The following is a 19,071-nucleotide window of genomic DNA, read 5'->3' as shown; positions in this document are numbered from 1 at the left end:
AACTGTTAAATTGTAAAACTATAAATATAAATAAAAATATTGGTAAATGGTGTTCTGTAAGATAAGTTAAATCACAAAATTTGTAAAAATAAAGCAGAAAGTCAATAAATAATTATAAAACTTAAAATTCTCTAGTCCTCGCAGCATCTTCTGATCCCCCACCACTTGCCCAGAAATCCTTTAGCCTCTCTCACTGAGCCAGGATTTCCAACTTTCATGAGACCTTGGAGGATACTGTGATGACTGATCATAAAATGCATAGAGGTTTGGACCAGTGGCGGTGAGGAGCAGAGGGGCAAGAGAGGTAAATGGTAAAGTGAGTATACGATATTTTTTTTTTTTTTTTTTTTTTTTTTTACATTTAACATGCTCTGGGTTCTGAAGACACCCCATAATGAACAAGCGGATTTGTACTTTCCCTGATCCACTTATGTCTACCTGCCACTCCTCTAGCGCTGCAGGGTCCTCTGCCAATTTCACGTACTGTTCTGATCAGTGTTATTCTAAGGCTTTACCATATTCAAATTCAACACACGAGGAGCGCCCGCCAGGGCCGTGGGGGAATACTCTGTACTGGGCAGGTCAGTTCTTAAAAGGGATGTCACGGCAGCAGTGACCCGTCCGTAGCCCTGGGCGTCCAAAGAAAAATGGGGATTAAAGGGGAATAAGGTTTATAAGCGATTCATGATGCCACCTATGGTACTCGGCAAGCAAGGTGTTAGCCGACGCTGCAGATTCAGTCTGCTGGGGTAATTGTTGATGCAGCAGAGTTGGTTCAGCTCTCCACAAGCAGCGCTATTCCCCAGGGCAGATTATGGTGTTAGAGATCATGGTGGTTGAAGTGCAGGGCAATTGATGCAACAAATAAACTGAGGACATAGCAGAGTGCAGTCTTCACACTTTACACACAGTTCTGTTGCAGTCCCCAGCCGGGGCGTTGTGTCCACCAGCCACTGCCTGCTGTCTCTTTTATTACTTAAATGTAACTCTCATCATTCTCCCCTGCATGCACCGATCGCTGGCAGAGCAGGGGAGAATGATGAGAGCTGTGTTCAACACCCGGCTCCGGGAAACAGCGCTTACTGTAACGCTTCTTCCCCGGCACTAGTGCGTGTCACATGGTTGACATCTGTGTGTTATGCATGTGTGCTCGATGTTTTGTGGCCCATGCGGTCATAAAAAAATGGACATCAGTGTGTTTTGCCCTCGGACATACGGTTCGTGGAAATACACTGACATGTGCACAAACCCATTTACTTGAATAGGCAAATAGAGTTCCTTTCCTTCCGAGTCTCTCCATATGGATAAGTAGTACTGTACAGGCACATATGGGGTATTTGTGGGACAAATTTTGGTTTCCTTTTTTACACACTTGTGTGAAAATGTAAAATCTTTGGCTAAAACAAAATTTTGGTGGTAAAAACGTAGTTATTTTGTCTTCACTACCCAATGGTATAAAATTCTGTGACACATCCATGGTGTCAATATGATGACTGCACCCCTAGATGAATTCATTCAGAGGTGTAGTTCGTAAAATGGGGGTCACTTATGGGGGGTTCTGCTATTCAGGCACCTCACGTGCCAAATGTAATTTATTCTTCCACAGCTCAGTGGTATAAAATTCTGTGAGGCACACGTGGTCTTAATATGATCACTGCACCCTTAGATGAATTAATTGGAGTGTAGTTTGTAAAATGAGTCCACATATGGAGGGTTTCTGTTGTTCTGGCACCTCAGGGGCTCTGCCAATGTGACATGGCACCCTCAAACCATTCCAGCAAAATCTGAACTCCAATATGGTGCCTCTTCCCTTGTGAGCTTTGCACTATGCCTCAAAAATTGGGGGGCGAAATGATCATTTTTGTGGAAAAAAAATGATTTTTTTTATTTTTACGGCTCTATGTTATAAACTTCTGTGAAGCACTTGGGGGTTCAAAGTGCTCAGTCACCATACACATAGATAAGTTTGAGAGTCTAGTTCCCAAAATGGTGTCACTTGTGGGGGGTTTCTACTGTTTAGGCACATCAGGGGCTCGCCAAACTCGAAATGGTGTCCAATCTCAATTCCAGCCAATTTTGCGTTGAAAAAGTTCCTTCCGAGCCCTGCCCATGCGCCCAAACAGTGGTTTAACCTCACATATGGGGTATCAGAGTACTCAGGGCATATTGCAGAACAACTTTTGGAGTCCAATTTCTCCTGTTACCCCTGGTAAAATAAATAAAATTGTATCTGAAGTAAATTTTTTGTGAAAAAATGTTAAATATTCACTTTTTTTAAAACGTTCCAAAAATTTCTGTGAAGCAACTGAAGGGTTAATTAACTTCTTGAATGTGGTTTTGAACACCTTGAGGGGTGCAGTTTTTAGAATGGTGTCACTTTTGGGTATCTTCTATCATATAGACCCCTCAAAGTCACTTCAAATGTGATGTGCCCGTAAAAAAAAAAAAAAAAGTGCTGTAAAAATGAGAAATCGCTGTTTTAACCCTTATAACTTCCTGACAAAAAAAAATTTGGTTCCAAAATTATGCTGATGAAAAGTAAACGTGGGAAATGTTACTTATTAAGTATTGTGTGCCATATCTCTAGGATTTAAAGGCATGAAAATTCAAAGTTGGAAAATTGTGAAATTTTCAACAAATTTCCGTTTTTTCACAAATAAACACGTCAGATCAAAGAAATTTTACCCCTATCATAAAGTAAAATGGGTCACGAGAAAACAGCCTGAAAATAACCGGGATCCATGGAAGCATTCCAGAGTTATTACATCATAACTAGGGATGAGCGAGTAGTAAAATACTTGGAATCGCTGTACTCGTTACGAGTAGCTCCTAATACTAACGAGTCCACTGTATGTCTATGGGAAATGCGAGTATTGGGCGGAGACTGTGTGCGGGCGGAGAATGTGTGCGGGGGTCTGTGTGTACGCGGGCTCTCCTCGAGGCCCGCACAAACCCCCGATCAGCCCGGCAGAGGATGCACAGACCCCCGATCAGCCCGGCAGGGCCTGCACAGACCCCTGACCAACCAATCACAGTAATGCCACAACAAAGAAGGCAGTGGCTTTACTGTGATTGGCTGACCCATGCCAGACAGGAGTTCCAAATATTGCGCAGCGAGTAGTGAAATTTACTTGCTAGGATTCGATTACCGCATTACTCGCCGAGTACTGAATCCTAACGAGTATACTCGCTCATCCCTACACATAACTTGACAGTGGGCAGAATTGTAAAAACTGGCACAGTCATTACCTTGCAAACTACCCTTGGGGGTAAAGGGATTAAAAAGATGAAAGAGAAAAATGGCAAAAAGAGGGACAAAACACTAAACTCATTTAAAAAAAAAAAAAGTGGGAAAAATGAATTTAGTGCAGAGCAAGTGTGCTGCTAATTTTTGCTCTTGTGGCAGAATTTTGACTTATTTTAGTACGTGGGGTGCAGTTTGCCTCAACTTCGTGGATTGCCAGAATCATCCATTTCCTATATTCCCCCTCTGACTGAGGTATTGCTCAGTATAATAATCTTTACTTTTATATAGCGCTAACATATTCCGCAGCGCTTTACAGTTTGCACATATTTTCATCACTCTCCCTGATGGGGCTCACAATCTAAATTCCCTATCAGTATGTCTTAGGAGAGTGGGAGGAAACCGGAGTACCCGGAGGAAACCCACGCAAACACGGGGAGAACATACAAACTCCTTGCAGATGTTGTCCTTGGTGGGATTCGAACCCAGGACTCCCACTGAGCCACCGTGCTGCCCTAGTATGAACTGTCCTCTGTTTGTATCACACCAGGTTATAAGTAGGAGAAGGAAACCCCAGGGTAGCATAGCAGCAAACAGCTGCAGTATACAGCTGTGACGTCACAGCCCTGAGTACACAGACACCAGGGCAGCAGCACTCTGTCATTAGGAGACTTATGCCCAGATAACACACACGTGTAGCCGTCTCCACCTGTGACTCAGCCTGTCCTTGTGACGTGCAGCGGCTCCTGTGTGACTGACTGGCCAGGTCCCCTGTTTCCGCCAGCTGCTCACTTCGCTGCTAGCAGAAAGGCTGACAGCAGGCTGTCCTCACAGTGCCGGGAGCTGGAGCAAGACACACACGTCCAGCTGCTGAGGTAAGTTTCTGTGTCTGTCATGTTTCTAGATGCTCGGCTCCTGATTTACATTTACAAAACATGCAGGTTCTTTGCTTTTTTTTTTTCCTCTTATTGAATTCTTGTTTTGCTTGGCAATCTTCTAAGTTACAATCTTGTTTGCATTAAATTTATAAAAGTGACATTTTTGTTCCCTCATTATACAATTCCAGCAAATGTGTTCAGGGAGTAGGTGCACTGTGGCGAGCCATGCTCGGAATGGGGCACACTCAGGACTCTTTCACACATCAGTATTTTTGATCAGTATTTCATCAGTATTTGTATGCCAAAACCAGGAATGTCTCCAAAATAAGGAACAGGAGTCAGTCTTTCAATTATATTTTTTTCTCGGTAAGTTCCATTCCTGGCTTTGGCATACAAACACTGATGCAAAATACTGACCAAATACTGACGCGTGAATGAGCCTTTATACAAATTCACTTTTGCAGATGAAAATGGTTTTCATTTGTTTTTGACCTGAGAAAAATAATGATTTGTATGGTGACTGCATGAGAGACTACACTGGTTTCACACGGACGCTATAAAGGAAAGGTGCAGGCACCAATATTACTTGTATTCTACTGGGAACATTAAGAAAACCTGCTCCTTCCATAGCTGCCATTTTCAGAAATGAGCATGTAAAGCATTTACTATCACAAAAATATGTTGTCAAATTAAAAAGGGTATCCCCTTTCAAAAAATTGTTTCCACAGGCTCAGATGAAAAAACAAAACTGAGCATTTCCGATCCTTTCTGGGTCTAGTCCTGTTTCTCCACCAGTGCCCCAGTCTCTGTTTGGCTGCAGCGGTAACTGTCACATCTGCACTATTGAATTCAGTCATTGGCTGCAGTATTGTTGGCTGAAGGTCACCATGGCAGCCAAACAGAGACCGTGGCAGTGGTGAAGATTACTGATGAGTAGTGTTGAGCGATACCGTCCGATACTTAAAAGTATCGTATTGGATGGTATCGGCCGATCTAAAAAAAAATCGGGTATCGCCGATTCCGATACCGGAAGTCCCATTCAAGTCTATGGGACTTCCGGTATCGGAATAAGAAAAACCCTATTTTTGCCTTGTACAGCCTCTCTGGGGTCTGTGCCGGCCTGCCGGGGGGTCTGTGCCGGCCTGCCGGGGGGTCTGTGCCGGCCTGCCGGGGGGTCTGTGCCGGCCTGCCGGGGGGTCTGTGCCGGCCTGCCGGGGGGTCTGTGCCGGCCTGCCGGGGGGTCTGTGCCGGTGGTCTGTGCAGGCCTGCCGGTGGTCTGTGCAGGCCTGCCGGTGGTCTGTGCAGGCTCCGGGGGTCTGTGCCGGCCTGCCGGTGGTCTGTGCAGGCTCCGGGGGTCTGTGCAGGCATCGTCTGATGGGACTACAAGTCCCATAGGGCGATGCCTGCTACCATGACAGTGATTGACACATTAGCCAATGATGGGACAGTAGTAGTCCCATCATCCGGCTAATGTGTTGAATGTAAAAAAAAAAAAATTTACATGCTACATACATACAACATGCATACTACATATATACTACATGTAACATACATACTACATGCATGCTACATACATGCTACATACATAATACATATATACTACATGCATACTACATGTAACATACTACATGTAACATGCTACATACTGCATGCATGCTACATGCATGCTACATTCATATAGACATACAGTACATACTTACCGTCACTTGTCACTTTGATCCCCAAAGCCATTGTCACCTGAGGGATAAATATCAAAATAAAAAAACACCAATATACTTACCCCGATCCGCAGAAGTCCACGAGGGTCCCACGTCCATCTTGCGTGGAGAACAGCAGCATCAGCTGATGCTACCGTTCTCTACCAGCTCCAGGAATACAATGACGGAAGGTAGGTATCCTTCCGCACTGTATTCCTCCACCACTTTAAAAAAAAAAAAGAAAAGTCCCTAGTCTCACTTTATGCCATTGCTGCGTGGGAAATTCCCACGCAGCAATGGCATAAATTGAGACTAGGGACTTTTTTTTTTTTTTTTTACATTCAACACATTAGCCGGATGATGGGACTACTACTGTCCCGTCATTGGCTAATGTGTCAATCACTGTCATGGTAGCAGGCATCGCCCGATGGGACTTGTAGTCCCATCGGACGATGCCTGCACAGCCCCCCGGCAGGCCTGCACAGACCACCGGCAGGCCGGTACAGACCCCCGGACAGTCAGCACAGCCCCCCTGAAGGCCCGAACTGACGGCGCATCATGATGCGCACAGACAGCGCATCATGATGACGTCATTTCGGCAGCCAATCAGAGCCACAAAAGTGGCTCATTGCATTTTGGACTTCCGATTCTGGTATCCGATACGAAAAAAGTACCGGTACTCGGTATCGGAATTCCGATACGGCAAATATCGGCCGATACCCGATACTTGCGGTATCGGAAAGCTCAACACTACTGATGAGCGAACATTCTCAGCTAAGGTGTTATCCGAGCATGCTCCGGCACTAACCGAGTGTCTTCAGCATGCTGAAGAAATATGTTCGAGTCCCCGCGGCTGCATGTCTCGTGGCTATTTGTTAGGCAATCTCTGCACGTGTTGCGGCTAACAACCGCGAGACATGCAGCCATAAGGATTCAAACATACACTGCTCAAAAAAATAAAGGGAACACTAAAATACCACATCCTAGATATCTCCGAATGAAATATTCCAGTTTAAAATTTTTATTCATTGCATAGTGGAATGTGTTCAGAACAATAAAACATAACAATTATCAATGTAAATCAAAATGAATATCCCATGGAGGTCTGGATTTGGAATGATACTCCAAATCAAAGTGGAAAATCAAATTACAGGCTGATCCAACTTCAGTGGAAATGCCTCATGACAAGGAAAAGATGCTCAGTATTGTGTGTGGCCTCCAAGTGCCTGTATGACCTCCCTACTGTAACGCCTGGGCATGCTCCTGATGAGGCAGCGGATGGTCTCCTGAGGGATCTCCTCCTAGACCTGGACTAAAGCATTTTGCCAACTCCTAGACAGTCTGTGGTGCAACGTGACATTGGTGGATGGAGCGAGACATGATGTCCCAGATGTGCTCAATCGGATTCAGGTCTGGGGATCGGGAGGGCCAGTCCATAGCTTAAAGAGAAGGTGCCATCCAAAAAATGTTTTTTCAGCAATTGAAAAAATGTAAAGAATTAATGTTTACATTTTCTTAAAAAATATTATCATTTGTTTTTAATTTTGCAAAATATGAAAAATAATTTTAAAAAGTTTGGCATTTCCACTTGTTAACACTAGGGGGAGCAGATACTGAAATCTGGCACAAACCTATGACATCTAGGAACACAGTGAGCAGCCATTTTGATGGGGCCTGCAAAGTTACTGACTGTCTTTGCATGTAAAGTCTGGGTCAGAACAGGCCATCAATCAGCAGAAATGTTTCCTGGATTTCTGTGGAACAGACAGAGCGCTGTGTTTTATACACATGGATGGACCATGTACAATCCCTGGCACCGAACAGGGTGCCCCCATAGACCAGCACACTGCTCTCCTGAAATACTCTGTGCTGCTGTCGCCCTGCTCCTTCCACCATACATCAGGCCCCTGTCGCCTTGGTTTCACACATCGCCAGGACAGGATCTGAGGAGAGGAATGGGGTCTTTGGTCACCGAGGATGGCAGGCAGCAAGGATTCTGGGAGCAGGGTGACAGCAGCACAGAGTATTTCAGGAGAGCAGTGTGCTGGTCCATGGGGGGCACAGAGGGAGATATATGGGGGAGGAGCAGAGTGACAGCAGCACAGAAATCCAGGAAACATTTCTGCTGATTGATGGCCTGTTCTGATCCAGACTTTGCATGCAAAGACCCCATTCCCCTCCTCAGATTCTGTCCTGGCGATGTGTGAAAGCGAGGCGACAGGCGCAGTCCAGGGTGATGCTTGGAAGCAGGATGGGGGAAATGTAGCCATACAGTAACGATAAAAATGAGACCCCTCTCTTCAGCTGCTTCACCAGCCCTCCCCTGACTGCACCTATTACCCCTGACCCGTGTGCAGGTGCTCAGCCAGAATCGCCCTAGAATGGGTCCCCTTTTAGCAGATAATACTGCCATAGTGTTCTCACATAATACCGCCATATACTTCACACATAATGCCGCCATATAGTTCATACCACCATGTAGATCACACATAAAACCAGCAGGGTGACAGCAGCACAGAGTATTTCAGGAGAGCAGTATCACACAGGATAGGATTAGATACACGGCTCAGCAGTCAGCATCACACAGGATAGGATTAGATACACGGCTCAGCAGTCAGTATCACACAGGATAGGATTAGATGCACGGCTCAGCAGACAGTATCACACAGGATAGGATTAGATACACGGCTCAGCAGTCAGTATCACACAGGAGAGGATTAGACACATGGCTCAGCAGGCAGTATCATACAGGATAGGATTAGATGCACGGCTCAGCAGACAGTATCACACAGGATAGGATTAGATACACGGCTCAGCAGTCAGTATCACACAGGAGAGGATTAGACACATGGCTCAGCAGGCAGTATCATACAGGATAGGATTAGATGCACGGCTCAGCAGACAGTATCACACAAGAGAGGATTAGAAACACGGCTCAGCAGACAGCATCACATAGGATAGGATTAGATACACGGCTCAGCAGGCAGCATCACACAGGATAGGATTAGATACACGGCTCAGCAGTCAGTATCACACAGGATAGGATTAGATACACGGCTCAGCAGTCAGCATCACACAGGAGAGGATTACAGATATGCCCACACTGGTGAAACTTCCAGCCCCCCCCCCCCCCAATTATACACTAGACTATGGGCTGTATATGTCACTGTCCTCCTCAGACAGCCATAAAAGCTGTCATAAAAATGAAGGTGTCAGATTACCGGAGATCACTGGGGCTGTGTGTGAGGAGGCGGAGACAGAGCAGGAGGACGCTGGAGCAGGAAGCACAGGGCCGAGCCTGGAGTAAGCAGGACAGAGGAGCATAGAGGAAAGTCACCCGCACTCACCATTCTCCATCCTCCGGCTCCAGTGAGCGCTTCTCTCCTCTGCTGACCACCTTCTCCATATCTACAGCCTCTCCTCACAACACAGAACCTGTTATGCCACAAGTGGTCCTGTGATAGAGGGTAAGTGGAGCTCAGCAGATAGCACTGGGCTACAGTAAAATGGCGCCCAGCCACACCTACAGCATTGAATGTGCAGCCCACAGGGGCGTGCCCAGTTCACTGCTAATGAGGCTGCAATGTGGGGTCGGGAACCGACCGCAGTCTCCTATGTCCAGGGACGGCCATATTTGCAGACTGTATGAGTCCTCCACAGATCTGCAAATCAAGATGGCAGCGCCCAGTGGCTACATTAAAACATGATTACAAACAAACCATAAATCCTGGTTAGTACAACATTTGCTGAAACAACATGTTTTGTTACTTACTATTTTTTTGCAAATTATATAAAATTGTGGCACCTTCCCTTTAAGTGCCTTCATCTTGCAAGAACTGCTGACACAGTCGAGCCACATGAGGTCTGTCCATGTCCTGCATTAGGAGGAACCCAGGGCCAACCGCATCAGCATATGGTCTCACAAGGGGTCTGAGGATCTCATCTCGGTACCTGATGGCAGTCAGGCTACCTTTGGTGAACACATGGAGGGCTGTGCAACCCTTCAAAGAGATGCCACCCCACACCATTACTGACTCACTGCCAAACCGGTCATGCTGAAGGATACGAGAACGTTCGCTCATCAATAGTGGAGATACAGAATTGGACTTGGGGGAGTAAAGTTTACTTTTTTTTTTTTTTTTTTTTTTTTTTTTACATGTTATCTGAACTTGCAAAGAGTTTTTTATGTAAAAGGGGACATCTCTTTAACCCCTATTTAAACAAAAATCATTCCCCTTTTCCTGATACAAACAACATGGATGGGAAGGATAAACTCAGGTGAATAGCGCCCAAACCAGCCGTACTAATTCAGATCAGTCTTTCTTACATTTCCGATGTCAGCTGTACATTGCTCTTCTCTGCCAGCTTTGTGGACTGGCTGCCTCTATGTTGTGATGGATGCCTCAAAGGAATTGAAATTTGGAACTATTCATTGAAATATCAATATTTGCCATCAGGGATCGCCAATCTGCTTTGTATCTAAGCAATGTTGATATACATTATTTTACCCAAACCTATCATAAAGGTAACGGCAGAAATCTGACATAAAACAATTTAAAATGTTGCAAATTTTTGCACAAAACCTTTTAGACATTTTACATTTTTATATCAGTTCTGACAACTTTTTGAAAAATGGGAGGAACTTAGCAAGAGGGCAAGTGTTGTGAATTCCCTTGCTCGGACTTCTGAACTGGAGCTTCCTCTGGTGGTTACTGGTAGTGGAGCTGGCCGGTCTGATGGAGGTTTGCCACCTGATGGCGATGATTGGGAATCTGGGATTGCTGGCTGGGAGCATATAAGTGAGCAGGTTTCCCTTTGTGTTTGCTGGTGATTTCCTCCTTGAGCATTTTGAGCTCTTCAGTCTTCTGCCTGATCTGCATGGTTCAGTTAAGTGATTCTTTTGCTAATCCTTTGCATCTAATCTGGTTGTGCCTTTTTTTTTTTTTTTGCTTTCTGCTTTGTTGCGAGGGTTCAGCGTACTCCCTGCTGGTGGCAGCACTGGGCCCTGCTCCATATGCTACAGCTTGTGCCAGTTTGTTCAGTACTTGTTATATTAGTATCTTTTGCTTTGTTTGCAGTTCACACCAGAGTGCTGATCTAGCGGGGGTGAGGTCGTGTGGCCTCAAGTATTTTGTATATCAGATGTGTTGGATTTTTTAGGGTTTTTGCGTGATTGCAGACAGTATCTTTTCTGTCCTGTCCTATCTAGACAGTTTGGGCCCCATCATTTGTTCAGTCTATTTTCTGCCTATGTTTGTGTCTCATCTTGTCTCACCGACAAAATATGTTTGGGGGCTGTCTATTCCTTTGGAGATCTGCTCCGGGGCAGTTTAGATTTCACCTTTTTGGCTTTAGGCTTAGTTAGTTCTCCGGCTGTGCCGAGGCATCTAGGGCTTCATAGGTACGCTGCTGCTAGATGTGTTGTTAGGATCAGGGGTCTGCAATCCACTGAGTTATCAAACTCTCTGGTTCCCTGGTGGCTTAGCCTGTTCCTGCCATCCTCCTCGGTGACCCATTCATAACAGGCATGGCCAACTGCCGCCCTAAAAAGTCATCATTCCTTATGCCACAAAGTGGTGTAAAATAAGACAGATAAGACTAGAGTACATTTTTGGCACTACTACACCTCTGCTGAAAGATGTTCCAAATTAATTTAGGACTTCGCGCCTCTTAATAAACTAGAATACGAAATGTCAACCTTGATGAAACTACTCCGATGTCTCTCTGTTAATATTATTCTTTATCTTTCTCCATAAGTTAAATCCTTTTGTTAACATCCAGATCCTTGCTCAGTATTCAGGCTACTTCCATTACCCAAATCTTCTCAAGCATTCTGTCTTCCAGTACCAAGACCTTCTCCAACAAACACTTCTTTCTCCATTACTATATTTCCTCAACACCTATACAGTACTCAGATTTTTTTCTACATTCCAAGGCCCCGATTCATCATTGCTTTTGTGCCTGTTTTTTGTCTGGTTTTGTGTGTCTTGAGTCTTTTTTAGCCTTTTGTTTGCACCCAATTCATTATTATAGTTGCACTTTTTTAACCCCTTTACTACATTGGACATACTATTCCGTCCATATGAGCTGGGACCTAAGTCCCAAGGACGGAATAGTACATTTAGTGAGATCAGCGGCGCTCACGTGGTGAGCGCCGCTGATCGCGGCCGGGTGTCAGCTGATTATCACAGCTGACACCCGGGACAATGTGTCAGGGGCGGTCACGGACTGCCCCGACACGTTAACCCCTTGCACACCGTGATCAAACACGATTGCGGTGTACCGGGGGTTAAAGGGAAGCATCGGCAGGGAGGGGGCTCCCTCCGTGCTTCCCCGAGCCCCCCACCGCAGCGCAATGTGCAGCGCTGCTGCGGGGGTCTCTTTCCCTACAGGTCCCCGGATCCAAGATGGCGACGGGGTCCTTCGGGGGCCTGCAGGGAGCTGACTTCCTCAGTGCCTGCAAAGCGCAGGCATGAGAAAGTCTGCGTCTATGCCTGTGACAGATCGCTGATCTGTCACAGTGATCTGTGATGTGACAGATCAGTGATCTGTCATAGGACAGTGATGTCCCCCCTGGGACAACTTAATAAAGTTAAAAAAAAGTGTAATTTTAAAAAAATCACTAAATAAATTCCAAAAAAAAAAATATATTTCCTAATAAATTCATTTTTTGGAAATGAAAAAAAAAAAAAACAATAAAAGTGCACATATTTGGTATCACTGCATCCATAACGACCCGCACTATAAAACTGTCCCATTAGTTAACCCCTTTAGCAAACCCCTTAAAAAATAAAAATAAAAAACAAGCAAAAAATGATTTATTATCATACTGCCAAACAAAAAGTGCAACAACGCACGATCAAAAAGACGCATATAAATATCCATGGTACTGCTGAAAACGTCATCTTGTCCCGCAAAAAAACGAGCTGCCACACAGCATCATCAGCAAAAAAATAAAAAAGTTATAGCTCGCAGAATAAAGCGATGCAAAAATAATTTTTTATATAAAATTGTTTTCATTGCATAAAAGCGCCAAAACATAAAAAAAGACCTAAATGAGGTATCGCTGTAACCATACTGACCTGAAGAATAAAAGGGCTTTATCAATTTTACCGTGCACGGAATGGTGTAAACACACTCCCCAAAAGAAATTCATGAAACGCTGGTTTTTGTTCATTTTGCGTCCCAAAAATAGGAATAAAAAGCGATCAAAAGATGTCACGTGCCCTAACATGATACAAATAAAAGCGTCAACTCGTCCCGCAAAAAATAAGACCTCACATGACTCAGTGAGTCAAAATATGGAAAAATTATAGCTCTCAATATGTGGCGATGCAAAAACTATTTTTACAAAAAAAGTCTTTTAGCGTGACAGCTGCCAAATATAAAAACCGCCATAAATAGTAAATCAAACCCCCCGTTATCACCCCCTTAGTTGGGAAAAATAATAAAATAAAAAAAATTTAATTATTTCCATTTTCCCATTAGGGCTAGGGCTGTGTTGGGGTTAGAATTGAGGTTTTCCACTGTTTGGGCACATCAGGGGCTCTCCAAACGCAACATGGCGTCTGATCTCAATTCCAGCCAATTATGCGTTGAAAAAGTCAAATGGTGCTCCTTCCTTTCCAAGCTCTGCCATGCGCCCAAACAGTGTTTTACCCCCACATAGAGGGTATCAGCGTACTCAGGACAAATTGCAAAACAACTTTTGGGGTCCAATTTCTCCTGTTACCCTTAGGAAAATAAAAAATTGGGGGCAAAAATCATTTTTGTGGAAAAAAGTGATTTTTTTTATTTTCACGCCCGGGCGTTATAAACTTCTGTGAAGCACTTGGGGGTTCAAAGTGCTCACCACACATCTAGATAAGTTCCGTGGGGGGTCTAGTTTCCAAAATGGGGCCACTTGTGGGGAGTTTCAATAGTTAGGTACATCAGAGGCTCTCCAAACGCACATGACACCCGCAGAACATTCCATCAAAGTTTGCGTTCCAAAACGTCACTACTTCCCTTCCGAGCCCCGACGTGTGCCCATACAGTTGTTTTCTCCCACATATGAGGTATCAGCGTACTCAGGACAAATTGGACAACAACTTATGGGGTCCAATTTCTCCTGTTACCCTTGGGAAAATAAAAAAATTGGGGACTAAATGATCATGGCTGTGGAAAAAAATACGATTTTTTTTATTTTCATGCCCGGGCATTATAAACGTCTGTAAAGCCCTTGGGGGTTCAAAGTGCTCACCACACATCTAGATAAGTTCCTTAGGGGGTCTAGTTTCCAAAATGGTGTCATTTGTGGGGGGTTTCCACTGTTTTGGTACATCAGGGGTTTTCCAATTGCGACATGGTGTCCGATCTCAATTCCAGCCAAAAAAGTCAAATGGCGCTGCTTCCCTTCTGAGCTCTGCCATGCACCCAAATAATCGTTTACACCAACATATAGAGTATCAGCGTACACAGGACAAATTGCAAAATAACTTTTAGGGTCCTATTACCCTTGGGAAAATAAAAATTGGAGGTGAAAAGATAATTTTTGTGGAAAAATATGATTTTTTTAATTGTACCGCTGTACGTTATAAACTTCTGTGAAGCCCTTGTTGGTTCAAAGTTCTCACCACATATCTAGATAAGTTCCTTGGGGGGTCTAGTTTCCAAAATTGGGTCACTTGTGGGGGGTTTCCACTGTTTAGGTACATCAGGGGCTCTCCAAATGTGACATGGCGTCCGATCTGAATTCTAGCCAATTTTGCATTAAAAAAGTCAAACGGTGCTCCTTCCCTTCTGAGCTCTGCCATGCGCCGAAACAGTGGTTCCCCTCACATATCAGGACAAACTGCACAATAACTTTTGCAGTCCAACATCTCCTGTTACCCTTGGTAAAATAAAAAAAATTGAACCTGAAGTATTTTTTTTTTTTTTGTGAAAAAAAGTTAAATGTTCATTTTTTTTTTTTTTAAATATTCAAAAAATTCCTGTGAAGCACCTGAAGGGTTAATAAACTTCTTGAAAGTGGTTTTGAGCACCTTAAGGGGTGCAGTTTTTAGAATGGTGTCACTTTTTGGTATTTTCTGGGTATTTTCCATCATATAGACCCCTCAAAATGACTTCAAATGTGATGTGGTCCGTAAAAATAAAATGGTGTTGCAAAAATGAGAAATCGCTGGTCAATTTTAACCCTTATAACTTCCTAAGAAAAAAAAATTTGGGTTCCAAAATTGTGCAGATGTAAAGTAAACATGTGGGAAATGTTACTTATTAAGTTTTTTGTGTGCCGTATGTCTGTGACTTAAGGGCATAAAAATTAAAAGTTGGAAAATTGCGAAATTTTCAAAATATTTGCCAAATTTCCATTTTTTCACAAATAAACGCAAGTTATATGAATGAAATTTTACCGCTAACATGACGTACAATATGTCACGAGAAAACAATGTCAGAATCACCAGGATCCATGGAAGCGTTCCAGAGTTATTACCTCATAAAGGGACAGTGGTCAGAATTGTAAAAATTGGCCCGGTCATGAACGTGCAAACCACCCTTGGGGGTTAAGGGGTTAATTAACAGCTCTGGCTTGATAGATAGAAGCCAAGCAGATGGGAAGATGTATTTAAATAATTGGCCCTGCCATGATGCACAGTGGGCATACACTTGGTTTGAACAGTCCTTCGGTGCCGACAGACTCCTTTTAAGAACAAGTTCTACTGTTCAAAATGTACAATGGTAATTTCTGTGTCTGCATGAATTTTAATAGATGTTCACTATAAAAACTGAACCAATGGTGGATTTTCCTTGGTGGAAAAGGGAGAGAGAGAGAAGCGCTTTCGAAGCATATTAAAGCTATAAAATCAATAGTATGAAATTTTCACACCTGGCAAAGTTGTACTATAAGCACAACTCCAATTGCACTATAGCGGATTCCAGCAATTCCATTACACTCTTGAGGAAGGCTGGATGCAGCCATAACGCATAGTGTTTGTTAATTGAAAGCATTTTTTACATAATACAGTACTTTCGTTTGATCTACACTTATTGGATCCATTTGCCTTTTTACCTCGACGAAAGCACCTTTTATCTGTCTTTTTTTCACTTCACAATAAAGACTGAAATTTTTTTACGTCATTACTAGAGTTGAGCGACTTTTTTGTTTTTTTAGGGTCGCGTTTCGTTTCGTGAAACCCGACTTTTCCAAAAGTCGGGTCGAGCAAGATCGTCCGATTATAGGGAAAAGTCGGGGTCGTCCCGAAACCCAATGTAAGTCAATGGGGAATAAAAGTCGGCAGTGAGAGGAGGACAGGAAACACACCTACAGTGCCCATTTGAATGCCAAAAGCATCAATTCTTCTTACTTAAGCTTGTCAACCTTAATTAACTTCATAATACAAGTTACGCACTGAAAAATGGGGGTTATTTGGCTAAATTTGTGGGGGGGGAGGGCTGGCTGCGGGTTTTCATGTGCCCTGGGCGAAAGAGCGCCCCTTTAACACATACCACAACTCATCATGCTCCGATACGGCAGAGAAATAGCGGTATAGTACAATGAAAAATACCTCACTTTTTACATCTCATGACGAGGCCCATCTATTTCTCCATACAGAATCATTGGTCCCATATAATGTTTGAAACAGTATATGATGAGCTCCACATAATGCTACAGTATATGTTGGTCCCCATGGATGAAGCTCCACTGTCTTATGGGCCCAAATAATGCTCCAAACATAATGGGCCCCATTTCTAATGCTCTAGTGTATAATGGGCCCTGTAAATGCTGCTCCAGTGTCTGATGTCCACCTTTGGAATGTTCCAGTGTATGGTGGGCCCCATCTATCATTCTCCAGAGTATAGTGCTCCCCAAAAATTGCTGTCCCAACATTGAAAACAATCAAGTCTCCTCGCTAGGGAATCCCTGTACTTGTCTGGACAGGTGCTGTAGCTTGCTTAACAGCTCGCCAGCCGTTCTCACGCCCAGTATGGATTGCACGTGATTGCACAAAGGTTAGAAAGGGTACCGTATCCCTGGATAACATGTATGGATAGCGTACACATTCAAAATATATGTCTCAGGAGGCAGGCTCAGACGGTGTTAGGCACAGTATGGATTGCACGTGATTGCACAAAGGTTAGAAAGGGTACCGTATCCCCGGATAACATGTATGGATAGCGTACACATTCAAAATATATGTCTCAGGAGGCAGGCTCAGATGGTGTTAGGCCCAGTATGGATTGCACGTGATTGCACAAAGGTTAGAAAGGGTACCGTATCCCCGGATAACATGTATGGATAGCGTACACATTCAAAATATATGTCTCAGGAGGCAGGCTCAGATGGTGTCAGGCACAGTATGGATTTGACGGCCCAGATTACACAGCGGAGGAGCAGGGAGAGGTAAAGATTGCAAATGCTGAGGCCCTGCCCAAGCAAGGGGGGCCCACTCGTGGGCGTCGGTACTGGCACTGGGCCCCTCATAGTACAGCGGTGTGTCTGACGGCGGGTGTGCACCACCGCCGTCAGAGACACTTGATTGCACTATGAGGGACCCTGTGCCAGTGCCCGCGCCCAAGAGTCGGCCTACCCACCTGTCCAAGGCAACGGCACTCGCACGGTGTCGTGCGGTAGGTGGTGACCCCGGCCATGGAGGGGGAGGCAGCACAGTTAGGGAGTTTTAGAAAGTGGCATATGTTGATGTTGGACATTCAGCTGATGCAAAAGGCGAAATAGGTGAAGTACCAGGAAGAGGTGGACCAAAGCAAGCCATTTTTCTGTCACCCTATGTGTCATCAGGGGAAGGTGGGACAAAATCCTTGGAAACCCATGCGTGGTTCATTTTAATGAAGGTTAGATCATCCACATTTTGGGTTGACAGACGGGTCCTTTTTTTCTGTCAGGATTGATCCAGCTGCACTGAAGACTCTTTCCGATAGCACACTTGCAGCTGGGCAAGCGAGCTCCTGTAAGGCATATTGGGCCAATTCAGGCCAGGTGTCCAGTTTAGCGGCCCAATAGTCAAAGGGGAATGACCTGTGTGGGAGAACATCGATATGGGAGGAAAAGTAGTTTGTAACCATAGTTGACAACTGCTGTCTCCTGTCACTTTCCATCGATGCAGTATTACCAGTTGTGTGAGCGGTATTTGAAAAATCAGTCCACAACATTGTCATGAAACCCCTGTCTCCAACGCCACTTCTGCTGTGTGCACCACGAACACCTCTGCCAAGCTGACCCCGGCCCGTACGGCTCGTGTGAGAACCATCACCGCTGCTGTGTGCTGGGAATGCCTCAAGCAACCGATTTACCAGAGTTGCTTGTTTATTAGCCAATATTAGGTCAAGGTTCTCCTGTGGCATGATGTTTTGTAATTTGCCTTTATAGCGTGGATCCAGGATGCTGGCCAACCAGTAGTCGTCATCGTTCATCATTTTGGCAATGCGGGGGTCCCTTTTTAGGATCCGCAAGGCATAATCTGACATGTGGGCCAATGTTCCCGGTGTCAATGATGCACTGCGAGTGCTGGGTGGAGGAGCACTTTCTGGCAAATCCACATCCCTCCAGTCACGCACAAACCCTGTACCAGACCTTGCCACGCCAACATTTTCACTTGCCCCATGAGATGCATCCTCCTCCCCTAAGTAATCATCCCCATCATCCTCCTCCTCCTCCTCCTCCTCTTCTTCCTCCACCTCGTCCAGGAGAGGTCCCTGAGCAGACAATGGCTGAATGTCATCAAGGATTCCCTCCTCCTCTTCCTCCTCATCAACATTGGCTGCAGACGCCTGCTCCTTAAGGTGCGTCAACGTTTGCATGAGCAGACGCATAAGTGGGATGCTCATGCTTAGGATGGCGTCGTCTGCGCTTACCAGCCGTGTGCATTCCTCAAAACACTGAAGGACTTTACAAAGGTCTTTCAGCTTCGACCACTGCACGCCTGTCAACTCCATGTCTGCTCTCAAAGTGCCTGGCCGTGTATCCTCCCACAAATGCATTATGGCCTGCCTCTGCTCACACAGCCGCTCCACCATGTGCAGGGTGGAGTTCCACCTTGTAGCAATGTCGATAATGAGGCGGTGGTTGGGAAGGTGGAGCAATCGCTGCAGCTTCTGCATACGAACGGAGTGTACAGGTGACCGGCGGATGTGCGCGCACAGTCTTCGCACCTTCTGGAGCAGGGCTGTTAACTCCGGATAATTTTTGAGGAAGCACTGCACCACCAGGTTCAAGGTGTGAGCCAAGCAAGGTATGTGGCTGAGTTTTGAAAGGGCT

The 19,071-nt window shown here is 44.9% G+C and overlaps 1 protein-coding gene across 2 annotated transcripts in view; it reads left to right on the top strand.

The window, feature by feature from the left end:
• The window catches only part of RPH3AL (rabphilin 3A like (without C2 domains)), a 592,574-nt gene that overhangs the window by 23,974 nt on the left and 549,529 nt on the right, over positions 1 to 19,071 (top strand). Inside the window, exon 1 of one of the 2 annotated variants that reach the window (XM_073574464.1) lies at positions 4,005 to 4,119. The exons of the other annotated variant lie outside the window; for it this stretch is intronic. The gene's annotated coding sequence lies outside the window, so the exon portion shown is untranslated. Of the gene's footprint in view, positions 1 to 4,004; positions 4,120 to 19,071 lie in introns of those variants that run through there. 2 annotated transcript variants of the gene reach the window in all.

This window comes from Dendrobates tinctorius, unplaced genomic scaffold (assembly GCF_039654945.1).
Source record: "Dendrobates tinctorius isolate UK_male_01 unplaced genomic scaffold, ASM3965494v1 ptg000007l, whole genome shotgun sequence".
In the NCBI taxonomy this organism is placed as follows: domain Eukaryota; kingdom Metazoa; phylum Chordata; class Amphibia; order Anura; family Dendrobatidae; genus Dendrobates; species Dendrobates tinctorius.
The sequence above is the reverse complement of the archived record's forward strand: the minus strand, read 5'-3'. Positions and strand labels throughout refer to the sequence as shown.